Source organism: Stegostoma tigrinum, chromosome 8 (assembly GCF_030684315.1).
Source record: "Stegostoma tigrinum isolate sSteTig4 chromosome 8, sSteTig4.hap1, whole genome shotgun sequence".
Classification (NCBI taxonomy): domain Eukaryota; kingdom Metazoa; phylum Chordata; class Chondrichthyes; order Orectolobiformes; family Stegostomatidae; genus Stegostoma; species Stegostoma tigrinum.
In genome coordinates this window covers 58,024,406-58,040,978 of record NC_081361.1, presented here as the reverse complement: position 1 = coordinate 58,040,978, position 16,573 = coordinate 58,024,406, and the positions used below count along the sequence as shown (strand labels likewise).

General features: G+C 39.3%; 1 protein-coding gene across 20 annotated transcripts in view; it reads right to left on the bottom strand.

The window, feature by feature from the left end:
• Nucleotides 1–16,573, bottom strand: part of nfia (nuclear factor I/A) — a 738,669-nt gene that overhangs the window by 439,558 nt on the left and 282,538 nt on the right. The window lies entirely within an intron of this gene.

Here is a 16,573-nt window from a genome sequence, read left to right as displayed (position 1 = left end):
CTGCACCCTTTCCAAAGCTTCCACATCCTTCTTATAATGCAGTGACCAGAACTGTACACAATACTCCAAGTGCGGTCGCACCAGAGTTTTGTACAGCTTCAGCACAACCTCTTGGTTCCAGAAATCGATCCCTCTATTAATAAAAGCTAAAACACTGTATGCCTTCTTAACAGCCCTGTCTACCTGGGTGGCAACTTTCAAGGATCTGTGTACATGGACACCGAGATCTCTCTGCTCATCTACGCTACCAAGATGCAAGAATTTGTAACCACAAAGCAAAGTTCATGTAGAAATGCTATTCATCTTGCAGAACTCTGCATGTCCTTCACTTAAAACTCAATCATCAACTTTAGAGATAAATACTGCCACTCAAGTTGTTTGCCAATAATTGTAACTTTACACCAAATGAACTGTGCCCATTTACATTGAAGCTTGTGATTACATTGAAATAATTCTGTGGCATGTTGCATGTGGTGTTGTTGCTTGCAAAAGGCCTTCAATCCTTGTTTTCTCTGCCCCACACTTATGTATATGCACAACATCATTGGAGGCACAGAATAAACTAGCCTCAACAGCTGACAACTGGCTAAGTTAGAACACTATAGGTTAAACCGTCTAAACTGCTGATAGAATTATTCTTCGTGGCACTGCAGAAAAATTAGTTTTCAAAAAAACTTTATTTTTGGCAATGACATCAGTAGTATGCTGGCATGTGTCCAAAGATATATGTACAAATCATTAAGAGTAGAGGTTGGACAGTAATTGTGCATTCTTTTTGTCAAACTTATTCCAACTAAAACACAACAGCAACTTCCTATGAAAAGAAACAAATTAAAGATAATTATGTCTTTCCTTCATTAAAAAAAACAAAACAAAAATTATAGGCAATAACCGAAGGCTATTATCAAAGTGGAGTGAATAATTAATGTTTACATTTTCTTTGCCCTCAGTTTGCACAACCAACTTTCTTTTTTTTAAAAAAGCATTTAAAAAATTTGAGTGCATCACTTCTGGTTCTATGTTACTACTGAAGTCCTAGAAATATTTAATTTCAAGGAGCTTCATCTAATTCTCCTTTGTGTGGGCCGCTGTAATTTAAATATTCCAGCATTTTTTACTTTTATTTTTCACACGTCATCTCAAGCACAAGTCCCTCAGCCTTTCCTCATAAGACCTTCCCTCCATACCAGGCAACATCCTAGTAAATCTCCTCTGCACCCTTTCAAAAGCTTCCACGTCCTTCTTATAATGCGGTGACGAGAACTAGAAAATTCAATCTGAGTAAGAATTTCACATTTTAACTTTTTAAATTTTATCACCTTACATTTGAGGTGCTGCATTCACCTTTCCTGTTCCTAACATTTCCTATTCCCGTATAAGAGTGTTATAGCAAAACTGGTGAAGTATTCTTTGTACTAAGAAATTATAATGGGTGTAGAAAACCAGATAATCAAAATCATAAATTAATTTAAATTATACATCAAATTGTCAGAAAGTAACAGAATGCATGATAACTAGCAGCACAATATGACAATTATTTCCATTCATGTGGGGTCTAATCACCTAAATTGTGGGCTATTTGTCATTCCATACAAAGGCCAAGTAGCATTTGTTGTGTAGAATCACTGCATCACTGGCCAGACTTTATTTCAAATAGACTGTCTGCTCATGTGGGCATAAAATGCCATGTGGCATAAAGAACAGCAGAGTTTTCCCTGTAGCATGGTCGATGTTCTCTCGAACAGTAGTATCAAAAACAGATTCATTGCGAATACATCATGTCTACTCTTTTGGTGCCTTGCTATGTCCAAGTTGTCTACTGTGCTTGCTTACATTACAAAAGTGACTATGCTTCAAAAGCAATTACTTGACTGTGAACAATGGCCTGATGATAAAACCACTTTCTCCACTACTATCCACGCCATGCACAATTTAAATAAAAATTAACATAGTTAAAATTCAATGTGCATTCCAAGATACTTTCAGCCTGACTTTTCAAGCAAGATTTTCTCTCCATGCCATGGTCAGGAATGAAGACAGATGGGCATGAAAATACCAGCACCAGCTGGCATGCAGTTTCCTGATCCCTTCCCCAGTGTCACTTATTTTGAGCAAAGCAAGTTTGGAGTGGGCAAGGCTACCTGCTCGTACAAGGCTTGTTAGGGAGAGGATGAACAAAATTTTTCAGGCATCTTCTAGTTTTAAGGCGTGACAAGAGAACTGCCTTGAGGGGAGGAGCGAGCAGCATGGTAGCATGCCAGTGCTCCAGGTTATGCCACCTAGCCCTCCCACACTGCTTAGCAGTGCAGCCAAAGATCTAGCTTTACAGTGACTGCCTCCCTCAGTAGTGGCCTGGCTACGTTTTTCCTTCATTTTTAGTTACATTTTTCAAAATGTGGATGACACAGCACCTCCTAGCTGATATACAAACATTGCAACTTGCGGCTTCTTTGAAGTTGGATGGCCTCCCATTGGCCCTTTAGCATTTACAGGCTGCTATCACCCTTAATTGGATACGGAATCTATCTCAAGTCCAAAAGTGGTCAAAGTTCTAACATGTGACTGAGTCCATCCAAGATTTTGAATGAGAAACAATCCCAGCTCTTGTTTCCCATATCTAAATCACAATTTCAGCCCTTCTCATCAGCATACTGATAAATATCAGTTGATCTCAGGTTTCCTGTATAGCCACATGATCCAGGCAGATCACTTTAACTTTTGTTAAAATTAATTCACGGAATGAGGGCATCTCTGGCTAGACTAGCATTAACTGCCCATCCCAGAGGGCAGTAAAGAGTCAACCACATTGTCGATTAGATTCTAGATTAGAGATTCTTTTATTGGGGGTGTTTCCTGCTCTGAGGTAAACCTCCATACATTACAATGAAAAAGGCTTTTGCATGACACAGGTTGATACTAACTCAGGATTTAAAAACATTGATCACGAGTCTGCTCTGCCTCCCTTCTGCTTTGCTCCCCAAAAGCAATTTCAGACCCAGCCACCTGAGATTTACTTATTGGTATCTGGTTCCATTCCCATTGTTCTCTGTTTTAAATTGGTCTCAAAGAAGGAGAAAGGGTCTTTCATCATTGAGGCATGATGACTATTTTACCCTGTAGCCTGGAAGAAGCTGCCGACGTGGCTTTCCTGTCAATTGAAGAACTAAATGAGGATTGGAAGCCGCACAAAGTCCATAGAGACCAACAGATTTAAATTTTTTTTATAAATAAAATAAACCTGATTCACCAAATACATTCCCGAACACTGAGTAGCTGCTAGCCTCCATGTGTTTGGCACAGGCAACAGCCAGATGACATAAACTGAGATATGAGAGTTACAGTAATCTGAGTGAATACTGCCATGCTTGAGGAGGTTTGGTCCACCACCCCCAGCCAATTTCCACTCCAGGTTAAGTTACACCCTTTGAAATTCTACTGAAATTAACAAAGTTCACCTGGATGCACAACACAAAAGTTAACCATTGAAATTCTGATGCATCACCTGCCATATCAGATATTTGAAAATCTTTCTCAACTCTTACATTGTCCGTGTTTTGGGAGACCTCATCAATGGCCTTGACACATCAAGCCTGGATTACAACCTACGCAATTCCGTAAAGATAAACTCTCTGTTGAAGCCTCTGATCAACACTTATTGCATTTTGTTTCAGTTATTTTTCACCAGTCTGTGTGTTATCCTGTACAACTTCATACAAAGTGGCCTGTGCTGGGGTCGCAGTCCACCCAGGTTTGTAACAGAAACACACGACAACGTTCTTGCCGGTTCTCCTCCTTTCTGAACAAGCACCTTCACAAAATTGACGGAAGGGACAGTTTCTCAGAAGCTGGTGTCTGGTGTGCTTAGGAAGTCACAAAAAGCTTGTGACTGCTGCGGATGAAGGGTAGAGGTCGGATGGGACTTGATGGAGAAGGGGAGGTGTTGTTTCCTAGCTTAATGTGTTTCAAGTTAATAAATCAAATCCAGTGAAGCACACTAACCAGCTTTCAGATAAAACAGCTATTCCACGCTGCTCTAACAAAATTGCTACAACTTTTGATCTATGATCCAAATTCCAGTACGGTTAATTGCTGTATAATACTCATACTAAACACCTGTTTACATTCTTTGTTATTTACAAGCATGATGAATGAAGTTTGTAACCAACAACTTAACTTTTGTAAATGACAGCTAGTGGTCTTAATAACATATTTTATTAATTAGAAGAATATATGTTAACTGTGCCTCAATTTTAGTTGTAAACATATGAAGGACCAGTTTGAAATTAACTGCTGAAGTTTCAGAGCACATTGCAGAGAACAAGTCTATGTTGTACAGGGTGTCACATCTTATGTAAATTAAATGTTAATTTGGGGAACTCTGAATTAAATGTGCTTGTGTACACTGGTCTATTAGTAGTGAGCTGTGGGAATCTGGACAACTGTGTTTTTTTAAAAAAAAGGCAGCTGTACTAACTCCCACTGAAAGCATGGTAGAGATCGCTTTCATGTCTTTATAATTTGTGTTTATGAGGTGATAACATTTTTACAAATGCCATCATTTTTGCTTTTTTATATTGCAAGTGACAGACTGACATTTTACAACAGGCTTACAGAAAACAAGAATTGAGCACTCTGTCTGTAACGGACATTAACTGTTGAATAGAAATTCATATGCAAATAAGGCAAGGGTCGAAGAAACTTTCACTCAGGGCTGCATATCAGGTCTGCCCAATCAAAGAAGTACAAGAAAGTTTATAAAAATTGATACTGGGGACAAGCTAGATTTAAATAACTAGAAGTTTTTCAATGAACAGTGTTCATTTCCAGCGAAGAGATATCTCCCAGAATGCGATTATTTTCAACCAGTGTGCAATAAACATGGATCAATGGTTAAAGATCTGCCAACTTGTAATCTCATCTTACACCAAGTTTTGAAATAAACCTTTTTTTAGGATTTGAGATCTCAATCATTGCAACTAATTCATTTACTTTAAGTCTTTCCTGACATCAAAAGCAGACTCTGCCCATGGTAGGGCCATTCCACAACAAAATTCTGATCAGTCATCCACTTTCAGTCACAAAATGAACCAAATTGTCTTTGAAATTCAGAGTGGGCTGGGAAGGAGGAACACAGTAAGAATGTGCATGGAACATACAAGCAGACTCTCAACGCATATGGTTTTACATTGAAAATTCCATCTGTTGAGTGTGTTGTCCATAAATTTCTGAAAGTGGTCATCAGATCCTAGAAATCGTACCCAGGGTATCAGAAGGTATCAATTTCCAAATCTTCCACATTTACTGCTCCTTCTTTATCAATTCTACTTGTTACATCCTCAAAAAAAAAATCCAACAGACTTGATAAACATGACATCTCTCCAGAAATCCAGGTTGACTTTTTCTAATCCTGTTGATATTTTCTAAGCATGGTTAATGTTTTGAATCTGGTGACTCTTCTCCAGAACAATTTGATTACAATAGTGTCTAGCATTTTACCTGCCACTGATGTTAAAGTAAATGTCTGTAATTTCCAGTTTACCTCATCCCTACTTTTTAAAATTGTGAGATTACATTTGACACACTCCAATCTGCCAGGGTTGTCTCAGCATCTACAGAATTTTGATAAATGCCAATCAATGCAGCCATTATCCTCATGGTTACTCCCTTTATCAGCTTTCATTTCCATTAATTTCTGCTGGAATTATTTTTAAAAATGGTGATAATTTCTTGTAATTCCTCCTTCCCAATTGACCCTAGCTCTCCTAACATTTCAGGGAAGTTATTTGTTTCTTCTTCTTCTGGGTGAAGAAAGCCTTTATGTTCCTTTACTCTCTATTTTCCTACTCAAACAATCTTTTGGTTCTCCTTTGCTCGATTTTATGTCACAGTTGCATCCACTTCAAATCTAAATACAGAAAGGTAGATGCAGGCATATACTTTTACATTCTCAGAGTATTTCTATCTTGGGGGTTGTGAATGTTATCTATACACGAAAGACGATGAAACTAATATCAGCAGGCACAGAGTGTATTTTGTAACTACTAGTGCTCAACAAACAACAGCAAATCCAAAAGAAATCAAGTACCATAATGGGCTCTCCCTTAATGTTAAATTGTTCTGAAAAAATGCTATCCCACCCCAATGCTCAAGCACATTCCATCTTTTGTTCTCCTTCCTGCAGCATTGAGCTGACACTCTAACATCACATTGCTTCCATGAAGCAGTTGTTTGCTTCAGGTGTGGTCACCTCATCCCATTATTGAAATAACGTTTTCCCAATACTGAAATGAATTATCTTTAACAGCCATTGCCATTTTGATGTTGATAAATTTGGTTGCAAATTTACGAATAGCCAAGATCTATTCATGGTAAGTGTGAAGAATAGCCATTTAACTGCTTTTGGTGGCATTAGTTAATAGGTGAATGTTGTCCAGGACTTGGATAGAATTTTCCTGTCCTTCTTCAAACAGTAACCTGGGGACTTTATGTTCTTTTAAGTGAGCATATTTGGAAATGTCATCCGAGGAACAAGTTCTATTCATGCACAGAGATGTAGGTATGGGCTGTATGGTCAGATCCTAGAATTGAATTTGAACTCCATGTCCCTCCAACTCAGGTAAAAGTATTATTACTGAGGCAATGTTAATGTAAATTATCTCTATTTATTTAATTGTTAATACTTTTGCATCAAAATATAACTGCTTTCAGTTATTTTTCAAATCAGCAGAAAACCAAGCCTCAGAACAGATACCATAATCCTATTTGCTGCACATTCCTAATTTACCCCCATCTATTATAGACAGCATCAACTGACGTATTACTCCTGTTCCATTTTTCAATGTGATGCATTCCTTCTCGGGGTTATTTTATTCTCTTCGTTCGGTATCAACCATCTCAGTCTGTCTCATGTAGTATGAGAGTACACTTGTTATACAATTGGGCATGTTAACCTGGCCATCTAAATGATCAAATAACACGTTTTGTTTGCTTTGAAAAGCGAAGAATAACCGACATACTGAGGAAATGACACACAAAAAAGTTAAAATACAGAACAAAATTATCAGTGGATCAAGCACATTATCTGTGGAATAAGAAATGTATAGAACTGACATTTTAGGTTTACAGCCCTTGTTTAAACTGCTGGATGTTTCAGGTTGCCAAGATCTGTAGCACTCTCATTTTAGGTTAATTGTAAATCACTATATATTAGTCAATTATGGCAAAATTAATAATCACTCTTGAAATCCACATAATTGTAAACTTGAAACAGTTGCAATTTTTGAATGAACCCCTGAAATCTCCATGTTCACAGAGCAGCAAAATGGTTACAAAGCTCAAGGAAGAGTTATTCAATAATAATCCAGCAAGTTACAACAATTATCAAAATACATCAAGTAATTTCAGAAAACTAGTTGATCCAATGTATTAATTGAAAAGAAATTAGTTATTTTATGATATTGTCAAAGTGAGAAAACGTGTACTGTAATTTATATTCATTAACTTGTAAACCTTCACAGCTTCAACAAAAATAAACTGGTATCTGGATACATCAGTATAAGCCACAAATTCAAGATTTATCACCCAAACATTACTTGAAATGAAATCAGAGGATGCAAAATGATATTCAAGATTTCTTTGCTACTTAAGGACTGTTTAATTTAACAAGTGAATGTAACCTGGGACAGAGTAAGCTGCTAATAATGTGGTTTCCTTTACTCTGACCCTGATCATCTAGGTGGTTGCCATTTCAAAACAAAAAAAACTTGTCGCTGGTAAAAGATCAGTCCTGGGCCTGCTGCAAAATTCCAACAAAGCTCAATGCAAGCTAGAGGGGAACAGCACCTCATTTTCCACCGAGGCATTTAACAGCCTTCAGGACTCAACATTGGGTTCAATAATTTCGCAGCATAATCTCAATCCTCCATTCTGATTTCAATCTATGCCCCGCCCTTAACTCACGTTGTGACCCCATATCTTCTTGTTTCAATAAAGGGGACTCATTTTCTCATTTTCACCTCTTTCATTTGCAGCTATTTGACATCTCCATTTCTCTTTTACTACTGTTAGCACTCCCTTCGTCTTTTGCTCCGATACTCTCGTCATCTGTTCCACCTACTCCTTCTCCCCCTCAGTCTATAGCATAAAAGCTCCCTTTTCCCATTCCCTTCAGTCCTAAAGAGTCATATCAGACTCGAAATGTAAGATCTGTTTCTCTCACCACAGTTGCTGCTAGTTTCTTTAACACTTTTGGGTTTTATTTTACAGTAATGTTTCTTTAAATCTAAAGACTGGAACTTATGAAGAACTATTCAAGTTGGATTTGCAAATAGACAGTTTCAAACTCCATGCTTTTCCAAGAATTCTCACTAAATAACGGTCAATAAATGCATCCAAGTCCTTGCTGAGGCAACTGCTTCAAACTAATTAGTTTAGAGGTCAATAAAATTAAACTAGACATCACTACCATGAACCCCAGGCCAGTTAATAAGCGTGATTTCCTAAAGCGAAATTATTCCTCTATCCTTTGGATGAAATTCAATCCTCAAAGTATGATGAGATTCTTGTTTACATAATAGAGTAATTATGAAGAAAACCGTAAAATGTTAACATAATGATGGTAACATTCAAATGCTGAACACACCAGCATCAATCCTTCCTTTGCTGATTTAATGGAGGTGTTGGCCAATTTGTTTTAGGTGAGTATGATGATGCCTATCAAAATAGAACAGGAAAAATTGGACACCACACATTAAACATTTGCATAACACCACTCAATGACTTCCAGACTAATACTGTAATAGTGTACTTAACATGCCTTTATGCATCAGCTGCTAGTTTGACTCTAATACTGTTTTATTAGCAGCAATGAGTGATACCACAATTCTATCTTCTTGTGTACTCAAAGTGCCTCTCTACCTCATTCACTAGAAGAAACTCTCATTATGAGAGGAAGTGTGGGCCTGTCAGTGCTTAACTTGGGCTTTCCCAAGTGGGATCGCAAGCTGAAATTTTGGAGTTGTTAGCAATGGCTGCTGTGGAGCTCCAAGTCAGTCATGACAGCTGCAAGGCCCCTTTAAATCTTTTTCAGATTCTGATCCTGAAAACCCAGTCAGACAGTAGGTGTTTTTCATTCAAAAGACTTATCAACTAAACATCTGCCTCCACCTCCCCACCCCACACTGCCAACTACCAACCTCTCCAACCCAATCAAACCACCAATCATTCTTATGCCTCTAGTCCCTCACTTCCACTCTGTCTTCCCATTCTCGTGGCTCTGGGGCCAGTGCAATTTTAAGCCTCAAACTGGGCCCCCACCAGTGAACATTTGGGAAGCACCTATTTACTAATAGTCTTATAATCAATGGTTATTAAGTTTCATGCTCAAATCTTCATTCTGCATAACTGGGCAAGTGATAGAAAAGGAAAGCTCTGCTTGGGAGCACTAGCAAGAGAGATCTGAACCATTTTCACAGTCAGTGAGCTGCCAACGCTAAATGAACAATTTGCTGACTAGTGAACAGTAACAAGCTGGAAGTAGTTGAAGTTGGGCAGGTGCAAGAAAGCCAAGCATGAATAACACAAAGGAGGTAGCAGGAAAATCTAATACATCGCCCGATCCCTAAAAGGGGAATGACACCGCTGTAAGTGACTTTTCACAGCGACATGCTGTGGTTCCTCTATAATTGCTGAATTGGTGTAGCGGTCGCTTACCTCCATACTGTGTTGGGATCCCAGATGATGTCAGACTCCTATCCTGCCAGTTTTGGACAGAAGGTTTGCTCATCTGCTTCATGGCCCACTCAAATAAAGTCACAGCAGGCCAGGTTTCAGCAGGAACGGACTGATAAGTAAATCGCAGCTTGCTGGAGAGAAGGGGCGTATGTTAGTCTCCATTTTGGAGAAGATCCTTTCCTCTCTGATGAGGAGGCCAAGTGACATCAGAGATGGCTTTTGCAGAAATAATCTCTCTTTGTTGAGGATTTCTTCTATTTAGCACGCTTATACTTGAAAAGCTACAACACTGGCATCTTTCCAGCAATGTGAAAAATTGCCCAGGTATGTTTTACACACAAAAAAACAAATCAAATCCAGCCAATTACCATCCCATCGGTCTACTTCCAATCATCAGGAAAATCATGAAAAACGTCATCAACACTGCCATCAAGGGGCACTTGTTTAAAATTAACCTGGTCACTGATGTTCAGTTTCAGTACTGAGAGGGCAATTCAGCTCCTGACCTCTTTACAGCGTTGGTTCAAACATGGACAAATGAGGTGAATTCTGAAGGAGATGAGAGTGACTGCCCTTGATATCAATCATAGAATCAGAGAATACCTGTAGTGTGGAAGCAGGCTATTTGGCCCATTAAGTCTACAATGATCCTCCAAACAGCAGATCCACTGCTTTTCCCACAGCTAAACCAACTGGCCTGCACATCCCTGACATTACAGGCAATTTAGCATGGCCAATCCACCTAACCACATGTGACTGAGTGTGGCATAAGAGCCCTAGCAAAATGGGAGTCAATGGGAGTCAGTGGCAAAATTCTCCAGTGATTCCAGGAAGATGGCTGTTGAAGATCAGTCATCTTAGCTCCAGGGCATCATCACAGGTGCTCCACAGAAGAACTGAGACCCAACCACCTTCAGCTACTTTTATCAAAGACCTAACCTCCATCATAAAGTCAGAAGCCCCGATGTTTGCTGATGATTGCAATATGTTCAGTGCTATTTGTGACTCCTCACAAACTGCAGCAGTTCATGTTCAAATGTAGCAAAACCAGAACAATATTTAGGCTTGGGTTATTGACAAATCACATCCATGTTACACAAGTCCCAGGCAATGACCATCTCCAACAAGACAGAATCTAACCATTGCTCTTTGACACTCAGTGACATAACCATTATCATGAAATCCCCACTATCAACATCCTGAGGGTTACCACTGAACAGAAACTGAACTGGAATAACCATATAACAAAGTGTGAAGCTGGATGAACACAGCAGGCCAAGCAGCATCTCAGGAGCATATGCTGTGGCTACAAGAGCAGGTCAGAGGCTAGGAATCCTGCAGCAAGCAACTTGCTTCCTGACTCTCCAAACCTTCTCTACCATCTACAAGTCACAATCAAGAGTATGATGGAATACCACCCCACCCCCCCACCACCACTGAACTTACCTGGATGGGTGCAACTCCAAAAACACTTCAGAAGCTTGGCAGAATCCACTATGGAGCAGCCTGTTTGATTGGCAACACATCTACTCCCACCACAGCACAATAGCAACAGTGTGTACAAGAAGCACTGTAAAAAGTTACTGCAGTTCCCTGAACAGCGCCTTCCAGCCCAGAACCACTAACACCAAAAAGGATAAAGGCAGTCATCACCTGAAGCTCCCCTCCAACCAACTCAGCATTTTGATATTGGAAATATATTACCATTCCTTCAGTATCACTGGGCCAAAAACTTACAAATCCTCCCTAACGACAATTATGGGGGTAGTTATACCAGACTGTTTTAAGGAGGACAGCTCACCACAACATTCTTAAGGGAAATTAAGGACAGGCAATGAATACAAAAAGTAAAACACTTTTAAAACTTGGGTAGGAATATAAAGTTCCCAGATAGTAATATGAAGGAGTTACATGTGCGGAAGTGCTTGAACATCATCAAAGTGAGAAACCAGAGGCCATCAGCCTACGACAAAACAAGACAAACAAGTGAATTCACAAGGTGTTTCAAACATTCTTCAGGCGGCCACTAGCTGTTCTGCTTCTTAGGTTCAGTTAAGCTTCCACGTATCCCTGTTGATGCATACCTTGACTCAGACACAGTGATTGGAGTTGGCCGAATAACACCTTTACTTCAAATATTTGTTTCCAAGTGAAGGGTTTAAATGAACATAGAAGCATCAACACTCTAGGGATGACCAATAACTTTAACGGAAATCTGTCTTAGATTTTAAAAATCACTTTATCCACAATTTGAATTTACATACAGAGTCAAGGAGCGAACTATTCAGTTTCAGGAGGCAATTATATAATTGGACAAAAGTAAGAAATCAGACAATCTGGAGAAACAAAAGTTATCTCAGTCATAGATAACAAGGTGTAGAGCTGGATGAACACAGCAGGCTGAGGAGGATCAGAGGAGCAGGAAACCTGACGTTTCAGGCCTCGAGCCTTCTTCTGAAGAAGGGTCTAGCCCGAAATGTCAGCTTTCCTGCTCCTCTGATGCTGCTTGACCTGCTGTGTTCATCCAGCTCTACACCTTGTCATCTCAGATTCTCCAGCATTTGAAGTTCCTACTACCTCATTATGTCAGTTATGACTGGTTTAAAGCTAATGGTAGTACAGAGTGTGAAATATAGACCTGTAGTGTTCATTTTCTGGGTGATCACCTTCCAAGCGCAAAGACATGTAATAGCACACTTTCAGCTAAGTTAGCAAATCACACCCAAGCCTTGGCAATACCATTCTATAACACAGTTCAATAAACTGTGGATTAGTTCTTGAGTTTGCATGACTGTTTCAAACACATAACACCAAACTGGCATCTTTCTTGATCTTTATTGCCATTAAATTCAATGGGAAAAAGAAGCAAGAGAGATAGTAAGCGGACTGCTAAATTGTTATCAGAACTTTTATTCTATTGCACGCACGCGCGCGCACGCACATGTGTGAGAGAGAGGGACAGAGAACCATGCATTTTCTCTCCTTCTCCCTTTCCTTGCTGCATACTGATAATTCTGACTGAACTCACAGCTTGAGGAGGTCACCAGCACTAACTGATAACTCACTGAGCTCTGGTACAACAACAACAAGTTACCATTTGACACCCTGTGCGGTCGAACCTTCCATTCAATTCAAATATTAACGCCTCTTATATTGTATGAACTTAGCTACATTAAAATATCTGTTCTTTGGAAATTAAAAGAAAATAATAACTTTTATGAAAAATTCTGTGTACTCTTACGGCAACTTGAGCGCTACATGTCAGGAAGCCCCAGAACTGACAAGAAGGCATTTCACTGAATCAGTAATGTTAAAAAATAATTATGCTTCATTTTCTTTTCCTAAAATGTTATTTAAAAAGATATTTTGTTAGTGCTCATACAGAATTTAAATTAGGGACTATGGAAAAATCGAATGTTGTTGCAAATCATCCCACAGAGACTGCTGCAACGCACATACAAAAAACGAGACATTAACATTTCCAATGTCTTATGTAAATGAGCCCTAAAGACAAATCAGTGGCACAGTAGATCTTAACTTATGGAATGTATAGTTTGTGAATTTGTCTGAGGGACCAGATCCAAATTTATCATGTTTGATTAAAAGTCCTAATAACAAAAGGCAATGTGCTTTCAAGCAGGGCCCATTCTGTTCCAAAATTCTGCAAGTGTCAATACAAGGTACAGAAAAACTTCAAACTCATTCACATCATTGTCATAACACTGGGGAAATGCTCAGCAGAGGCAAAGACTCTCCCAAGGAAAGAGGAAGGGGTTGGGGTAAATGAGAAGAAAGCAAACTCACTGCAGTTAGAACATATTTTCCTGGTTACATTCATGCTAAAGAAATCCCAAGTTTTGTCAGATAAAGGTCATTGGCTTGTTTCAGATATTTTCTAACTCACCTGAGAAATATCTGGATTTTTGTGTTGCAATTTGCAGAAAACCAGGGTCCAGCAGAGGAAACCAGCTTGAAAACATAAAGTGCCTGCTGCCCAAGCCAGACTCCATTTTGCAGACTTTAACCTTCTTGCGTTAGCTGATGCAAAAAGAACAATTTCTTAATATAGGCCTGATTCTTTATCTCTCCATGACTTGAAAGTACAGCAAAGCAGCAACTTTGAAAAGAATGGTTAATCCAGTGAGCTCTTCTCACACCAATGAAACCTGGCTGCAAGTCTTAACTCATTTTGAAAGACATGCATAGGAAATCTGTCAAAGGAGCCAACACAGTAGGTGCTATGAGGGGACTCATTCGGTGCAGAAGTTGTACCACCTGTCATAATGGACACGGCTCCTCTGTTGGCATTCAGGGTATATATCAGATGGATTAAAATGTTCATTATAAAACTTATAACAGAATCCTAAGGAAGGTTTTTGTTAACTCATGGTATGAAAGAAAAGCAATAGTATGGTAAGGAAAGCAGCCACTGTTCAAAAAGAACCAAACTCATCTCTCTCCATTTAAGAGACAAATAGTAAGGCATAGCAGAGGGTAATCATTCCACAGAATGGGTTAGGTGAGGAAACAGGTACCCCATGAACTACCATTGCTAATACAGACATCAAACCAGCACCACAGTTTTTATTATCCACCACATTATCTTACCAACAGAGTTAACTAACCACAGCAGAGAGATAAATGACTGCTAAAGCAGCTTCAGTTTGACATGCAAAGTCGCAGAAGATTAAAAGTGAAGCAGGGCCTGAAAAAACCATAAATGATATCTCCCCCGTTTTACTATCTGCCATGGCCATGTCTTCACCTCTACCCACAACAGCTAGCGTGTCTTCCGCCAGAGAGGAAACAGTTTGCAGCTGAGTCTAGCCTCCTTCTGCAGCCATCTCCATCATGATGTGTGTCCTGCCTCGGTAAAGAAGGGTGTGTGTAGCTGATGGCATCATGAGCTGTTTTGAACATTTGCCTGTTATGTTCAAATAGCTTCATGTGCAAATTGGGTGGCAGTCAGGGTGCAACAGTGTTATGTATATAAATAGAAGATAATTATGTGAGACATTTCAGGGATTGTACGAGAACAAACACAAGTAAGGGTTTATTGTGAATAGTGAAGGGGTAGATGATGCAGGTTTGAAGAGAGAGACAGGATTTTTATCATGAAAACTTGAGTGATGTCAATGAACTTTTCCTGGCATTGCAACTAACTCTTGACAACTAGGTTCATAGCTCTGGCCTTCTCAAAAAATGTCCTCCCATTGGCAGTAGATGTGTTGCCCAGAAGATTCTCCTGCCCCTCCACTGAGGGAGAGGACAGGATCTTCCACCCCCAGTCTACCAGCTCAGTCAGCTTCCCGTCAGAAGATACCATGATCAGATGTAACAAGATCCCATTAATTCATATAAAGTTCTAATATTTATGCCAAACCATCCTGTACCATTTTAACCCAACAACACTGCAACACCGGAGATCCAAGGGGGTCTCTTCTTTGGGAGAATCTAGAACTAGGATTGACTTTTAAAAATAAGGGGTGGCCCAGCTAAAATAGGCAGGAGGTGAGCTTTTCTATTCTCTCAGAGGCATGAGAGTCTTTGGAGCACTCTCCCTTAAACAGTGGTCAACGCAGAGTCCTTGAATATTTTTAAAGTAGAGATAGATAGGTTCTTGGAAAATAAGAGGTTGAAAGGTTATCATGAATGCAGACTTAAGTTTACAGTCAGATGAGCCCATTGTTATTAAATGGTGTAGCAGACTCACAGCCTCAATAACCTACTACTGTTAAAATAAAAGGCAAAAGAACTACGGGAACAAAATCAGGAACAAAAACAGAAGTCGCGAGAAAAGTTCAGGAGGTCTGGCAGCATCTGTGAAGAAAAATTACAGTTAACTTTTGGGGGCCAGTGATCCTTCCTCAAACCTGGCCTTAGTTCTGAGGAACAGTCACTGCACTCAAAACGTTAACTCTGACTTTTCTTCACAGATGCTGCCAGACCTTCTGAGCTTTTCCAGCAAATTTCTGTTTTTGAGCCTACTGCTGCTCCTAGTTCGCATTTTCAAAATTGTCATTTTTAGGAAACATTAAACATAGGTTAGAATTTGTAATGGCAAATATTTTTTCCAAGAATCATTTGATGAACCAGTTGATACCACTGTCAAGCACATCTACATTCATTTTTGTTCCAAAGCCAATCTTGAACAGGCTACTGGACAATTCCAATAGTTGCTAGCATGACTTGTCATCTGATATTGTCTCTCCAGTTGAGAAATTCCTGGTGACCAATAATACAACATGACAAACTGAACACCTGTGACACAAACAATACCAAGAAATGAACAGAATATTCTAAAAAAAATGCAAGCAAAGACGATGGAAAAGACTGATTTAGTAATGATGACAACTCTCGTGTGTACGTCGTAAAAAGACTTAAGCATTAGAAATACTTCCTTAATTACCTAGTGAAATGGACAAAAAGTTTCAGAAATGCTACTATTTTCATTTTCAGGCCTGTGGCAAAATCTACTGTATGACAATAGTTCTTTAAAATGAATTGATAGCATGTACTGAAGGGTGACTGTGGCCACACAGACCTGGACTGAGTCAGCTGTACAGTGGATTCTTCTCATTCCATCAGTCTAATGGATGGCAATTGAATTTAATTAGTAAAGCAGCTCAGAGTAACAGCACGCTGTGCAAAATGAAATGAGAAGCTGTCTACAGAAGACTTGCAAAGAATGTCTTTTTAACTGCCATTCTGACTCGTGATGAAAGCCGAATGCTGTCCTCGCAGTTTAGAACCATAAATTTATCGAGTAAAATGTATAATGGGGTCCATTTCCTCACTTTTTAATATAAAAAAGTCAAGAAACAATAAGCAAGCCCTTCTC